The sequence below is a fragment of the Microtus ochrogaster genome, unplaced genomic scaffold (assembly GCF_000317375.1).
Source record: "Microtus ochrogaster isolate Prairie Vole_2 unplaced genomic scaffold, MicOch1.0 UNK18, whole genome shotgun sequence".
Taxonomy (NCBI): Eukaryota; Metazoa; Chordata; class Mammalia; order Rodentia; family Cricetidae; genus Microtus; species Microtus ochrogaster.
The window spans coordinates 104,006-110,681 of NW_004949116.1; positions in this window are offsets into that span (position 1 = coordinate 104,006).

Sequence of the window (6,676 nt, forward strand, 5' to 3'; positions counted from 1 at the left end):
CTGAGGACAGGAAGTAGAACTAGAAAATGTCTCTTGGGAGCCTAGTGACTGCTACTCCAGAGAAAGAGTGTGTCCTGACTTTGTCACCTGCCCCCATGGCTCCGGAGAACAGGGGTGCCGTGTCCTTGTTCATGAGTGCAATTGCCTTCATTCATGCTTAGATAGGAGAACAGAGGTATTCCTGGTGATTTTTGGTGGTGGTGTTTCTCAGCATACCTGCCTTCCAGCCAGCTCTCTCTGCCCTGCGCCTGAAAGGCTGGCTTTTAGGGACTCCATTCAGGCCCACATTGACTTGGGATTCGGCCTGTAGGTAGCTTGGCAGCTGAATAAGCTCCAGTCTCTTCCTCTGCGCCTGGCCAACATCTAGTGTGACTCTGCTAGGCAGAACACATCTGTCCAGCCAGAAGTGAAATTGGCACCAACCGCTGCCAGGCCTGGGTGCTCTACAGCCCTTGCCAATTTCCTCAACCTTGCTCCTTTCTGTTCTGCCTGCAAGGACTCCATCTACCTCCTAATAGGACCCCGCTGGGCACACTGAGGCTTCTTTTCCTTCACCTTCATTCTCTTTTGAACGTGGGACTGATCCCACTTCCTGTACCCACATATAAAGATAACGCCTGGAGCCAGCCTCCAAGCTAAGCTCAGTGACACAGAGGTGAGAGACACAAAGGGAAGCAGCTGACCACCGGGCCTGGCGAGTCTAGGATGAAGGTCGGCAGCTGGTGGGGACAGGGAGGAATGAACACGTGGAGCATTCCAGTCATAGACCTCCAGGCACAAGGCAGGGAAGATTCCAGGCAGCTGTGGGGAAACTAAAGGAGGCCACGTAGTTGGTACTGCAGGGACTAGCTAGAGTCAGTACACTCAGGGACACTGTTGGGGGCCGGAGTCTGAAAGCAGATGGTTGGGTTTCCACTGCGGAAAGCTCGTTCTGCCAAGGACAGGAGGGAGGGGTGGCAAGCTTGGAAACAAGGAGGCCAGTGGGGGATGCTTCTGGGATACAGGTGGACACAAACAAACCAGAGCAAATACGAGAGTAGCTGGTGGGAGAGAAAAACGAAGTTCCCAGGAACCTGCTGTTGGGCATCCTTGCAATCCCAGCACTGTGGGGTCTGGAGACTGGAGGCTGCATTGTGAGTCCTCAGCCAGCCTGGGCTACATAGTAAAACCGTCTTCAGACACACGCACGCCCCCCCCACACCATCAACAGCAGCAAACACCGTTGCCTAGTACACTGGGAGCAGGAAGGGGAGAAGGGTGAGTCTGGAAACCTCTTCCAGATGGCTGGCCACAGCGTTCGTCCACCACCAGAGAGGCAATGCATTCCATTCAGTGAGGCAAGTGCCTGTGGGGTGGGCTACGTGCAAAGGAAAGGAAACCCGCTAGGAAGCTGGAACTGCAGTGCTGAGTTCCCAACAGTCCAGACTCGCCTGTGCGTTCCCTTCCTTATTTGTGTTATGCGTCTGAGTGTTCTGCCTTCACACGTGTGTGCACCACCTGTGTGCCTGGTGCCCATGCAGGTCAGAAGAAGGGCTTCAGATCCCCCAAGACTGAAGTTATAGACATCTGTGAGTCACCCTGTGGGTGCTGGCTCCTCCAAAAGAGCAGCCAGTAATCTTAACTGCTGAGCCATCTCTCCAGCGAGCTGTCTGGCAGAATATGGTGCCTGCTGGTCGTTTTGAAGACCTGCAGAACAGTATGAGCCAGGAATGCAGACAAGCTTCCCGTGTGCCTGTGCTCTGCTGTTGGCTGAGAAGCAGTTGGCCAACAGTCACAACACCGACCATGTCAGCAGCACTGTCGGCCATCAGCCGCTGTACCAGGAACTCTGTGGAGAATACTTCCACCCCATTTCTTAGAGTGTTCTCGGCAGCGCTGTGAGCCTCCAGCTGTGGACACTTCAGTAACTTGCTCCCAGGCCACCACCTAGAAAATGTCTTCACAGGTAGGAATCTAAACACCCGCCAAAACTCAAGCTCCTGGGGGGTTCCTTAATCCTTCCCTTGAACAAACAGTCCAGTTGCTGTCTGTTCAGAGACTTCATTTCCCCCTTCAGAACAGGAGCCTTAACAGTGGAGACTCAGATTCACTGCCTTTCCTGCCTCCTGCTGTCTGTCAAGTCCGTATTTGTTGCAGGAGTTCTGAGCTTTTCACCCACCTCCAAAGGATGAGACTGTCAAAAGCAGCTCTTGATGATGTTCCAAGTGATCATCACAAAGGTCTGTGTGGGAGCCGGGCATGATGCTGCAGTCCTGTAACCCCAGCACCTGGAAGACAGGGTCAGGGAAATCACCAGAAGTCTGAGGCCAGCCTGGACTATATAACCAGACCCTGTCTCAAAAATGGGGGAAAAAAGTGGAAAAAACATCCATTCTGGGGTGCACCTTGTACCCTGACAAGTAAAAACACCAGCTAAATACTTTACATTTTGCTCTGTTTGCTTTACACACACACACACACACACACACACACACACACACACACACATTTGTCCCTTTATCCATCGGAGCCAGGTGCAAATATCTAAAATTACCTGGAAGAGTAGTTCTTTTGTATATCATTAGCTGGATTTCCATATTTGTTTCAGTTCTTTTAAAAAAAAATTTTTTAGGTAAAAAATCAAGATCAGATGCACATCTTGTGTGCAGTGTGTTCCCATTCTAGCTACTGAAGTAAATGACCACAGTCTGTTTCACAAATTGATATATATTTACTGTCCTAGTAGGTCCAGAATCAGAGGCTCCAGGGAGATCATCCATCTCTGTGTTTGTCCCCTGGCATGTGGCCCCCTTTGTCACAGCACAGACACAGCTTCTATAGTTCCCTTGCCTCTGGCTACTGTGTGACTTCCTACTTTCTTCTTATAACGATAGCTCAGGCTGCCCTCCCTATCTCAAGGGCTTCAGGGTAATCACAGCTGGGAAGCATCTGTCATGTGAGGGACACAGTCACAAGTTCTGGAGACCCAGATGGGGTCACCCTGGGCGTCGATCCACCTCCCCCGCATCATTTATTGAGTACAAATATTCACACTGGGGATCCCAAACTGCCCTTGGGATGCTGAATCCTTCGTCACCCCGGGAAAGTCCTCTCAGGCCCCTTCCCAGGAAGTTGTCTCTCACTGTGCCCACCAGAGGCAAACACTTCCTTCTGAAATGAAATAGTAGCACTTCAACCTTTGAATCTGGATTCCCCTACTTAGCAAAGCGTCACTGGGACTGGTCCAGGCTGTGCCTAGCAAAGACACGTTGTTTCTTTTGATTGCTGAGTAATAGTCCAGCTGGACAGACCTTAGTCAACTTCTGCCACCCTTCTGTCGATGGCATTATGATCTTCGTTGCTGACATTGCTTGTCCCTTGGCCTATAATAACCTCCTTACCACTGACCTGTGTTCCTAGCACAAAGCCACACCCGTAGGCCTCACAAAACCCAGTATGAAGGCTGAGTCTTTGGAAAACACACTGTAAATCAGTGCCACACCTAAGTTCAGGGAACTGCTCCCTCCTCCCTACCCTGCACATAGTCTGGTCTCCGTCCTTGACCATTGTATGATCCGTACTTGTTTCTGACTCCTGTTACTGGAGCCCACACCACAATGGGCAGAGCCAGGGTTTTCTCACTCTGCTTTATATTTGAGGCAGCCTAGGGTGGAAGAGTCTCAGAGCTGGCGAATTGAAACTAATTCTAGCATTCTCATCGTTAATGCAATGCTTCTCATGTGTTATAAATGAAATGCCCCCATGAAGTACAAGGCACAGAGCAAGTGTTTGTGGAAGATGTGGATGAGGGGACTGTAAAATGGCGATAAAGATGGTCACGGACCATGAAGCCAGTTTCTTTTCATTCTTAAAGGATGGAGAGACCCTCTTTGTCTCAAACACTGACAAGAGCACGAGAGACAGTCAGGGAGTGAGCCCGCTCCGCCCTTGTCCTACTTTGCTTTCCATGGCTGTGATCAGCGCTGTGGCCAAAAGCCACAGGGGGTGAGAGGGTTGATTTTGTCCTACACTTTAGAGACAAGGGAAGCCAAGGCAGGAACTCAAGCAGGGCGGGAACCTGGAATGAGGACTTGAAGCAGAGGCCATGGAGGTGTGCTATATACTGGCCAGCTGTCCATGGGGCATTCAGGTTGACTTTTTATACAACCCAAGATCCCATGCCCAGGGGTGGGTCCACTCATCTCAATCATTGCTTAGAATATGCCCCCACAAACTTGCCCAAATGTCAGTCTAAAGGCTAAACAACTGAGGTCCCCTCCTAGATGACTCTAGCTTGTGTCAAATTGACAAGCGCTAACTGACACAATTGACTTGTCAGTTAGACCGACAAACACATGACTGTTGAACTACAGCAAGATGTCATGTGAGCATGAAAACACAGCACACCCTTTTAAGTCCCACAGTCTTTAAATTTTTCAACACTATAAAACTCCAAGTCCTCTTCTAAAATCCAATGTCTCTTAACCATGGATTTCTATGAACTCAAAATGAGTTACATGCTTTCTCAATCCGAGAGGGGAGAATTAGAGCACAGTTACAGTCAGATCAAAGCAAAGCCCAGAGTGTATATAGCTCAGAATGCAACACCTAGAACTCCCTCATGATCCTTTGGGCTCTGAAGGACTGGGCAGGCCCTGCCCCCACACCTCTACAGCTCTGCCATGCACATACAGCTTGTCACGTAGACTCAGGCTGAGTCAATTCCACACTTCCCTACCCTTAGTGGTCACACCCCATAGTCTTCTCACGCCCACATCCCACAGTGCCATATACTGGAGTCTCTATAGCACTTCCATCCGTGGCAATTTTCCTTACAGAGATTCTAACCCTGCTCCATGGCGCCAAGGTGCAACTTCTCCCCATGACCACTTCAACCCTAGGGTCTTCACTGCAGCTGAGCCTGCACTTTCACCTCTGGCCTCCCCTGGCCTCTTATATTCCAAGTCTCAGCTGCTCTCCCTCACCCCTCCCACCCCACAGTTTTCAGTACCATGTGGGAGATTCTTATACTTGACCAAGTTTGGCTGCCAGCTTGAGATACAACCTTCTCACCCTCTGAGCCACATCCTCTGCGTGCTGACCATGACGAAACACTCCCCAGAAGGTTCCACCTCAGTGATGCTGGTCTCTTATCAATCACAGAACAGCAGACTCTCTAGCCTTTGGGATCCGAAACATACCAGCCGCCCACCTAGGTTTTCAGACATTCAGCCCCAGACTAAGTGTTTGTGTTGGTTCCCTGGTCCTGGACCCTTTGGAATTGGACTGAGCCTGACTACCAACATCCCTGAGTCTTCAGTTTACTGATGACTTCACAGGGAACTTCTCAACCTCTGTAACTGCATAAGCCAATCCCTCTAAGAAATTCTTCCTCACAGCTTTCTCTCTCTCTCTGCCAAATCCCTTTGTAAACAAGGATGGTTCTAGGTGTATATATATTCAAGGACATGCAAACTTAATGACTTCTTTAATCTCACAGACCTAAAAATTTTGAGGACATCACTCCTAAATGCAGATGGCACTGACTGTCCATGGTGTGTTTGCAAAATATATGCAAAATAAATGTCCCTGGGTGCCCCTGATCTGTCACTTATAGGATGACAGAGGTTGATGACTCAGCTTATCATGTTTGTGATATTGGTAGAGAACCAATGGACATGGTAACACTGGCTGCTCCCAGCACCACAGGACAGAGGGAGAAAGGAGAAGAAGGACCATGAAGATGTAGCCCTGCCTGCAGCTCAGTATACACACCCTGAAAGCTTCTAGATGTGCCCTGGGCTGAACCCTCCTTCTATCACAAGCTGAGACTTCTGAAAACCAAGTGCACGTCTATTGTGTAGTTCACCGAGTTACAGTGAACGCTGGATGCTCAGCTTCTGGGCATATCCACAGTGCAGATGAGGTCATTGGTTGAGAAAAATTGAGATTGTGCAAGTTCGGGTGGGTTTGTGTGGAAAGATCTAGAAGAAGCTGGAGTCAAAACTTCTGAATTTTCTGAATTCTGTTAAGTCTTGCTTATGAATGGCGATGGTTTATCTGCTCCCACTGCTCTTCGCATCCCATCAGCAATGACCTATGAGAGAGCGGGATCAGCTTTTCTTCCTGTGTCTAGGGGGCTAGGCCTGCCGGCACTGCCTTGGAAACCATGTTGAGACTCTCTAGGACCCAGTCTCACCGCTCCACTCTGTTTCTAGACCTACAAGTTAAAGTTAAGCAGGCCTCTAAAGCTGGGACACAAAGTCCGACTCATGAGGAGATGTGTTCTGATCCAAAAGAACTATCTGAGTTTTTAAATTTATACCAACACAAACCCAGGGACTAGGCCTGTCGATGTAATGGTATGAGATACTTGTGAAAGGAACACAAATGTGGGTCTAGCTGAAGTTATTGATATGCTCCCCAAGAGAGCGAGTATGTGTTTAATAATGTAGATCAGGGATTTAAGATGAGGCTAACAGTTTGACTGCTTGGCTAAAACATAGGCCAAAAGGTGAGCCAGTATGAGCAAGTTAGAAAGGTCTTATCTTGGGCTAGCATGGAAAGGATTCAAAGGTGTAGGGAATTGCAATGCCACCACGGAGTAGTCAGTGTCCTCCAATATACTGGGAAGTTTCAGAAGACATACTCCTGACCAATGCTCTTTTTTTTTTTTTTTTTTTTTTTTTTTTTTTTT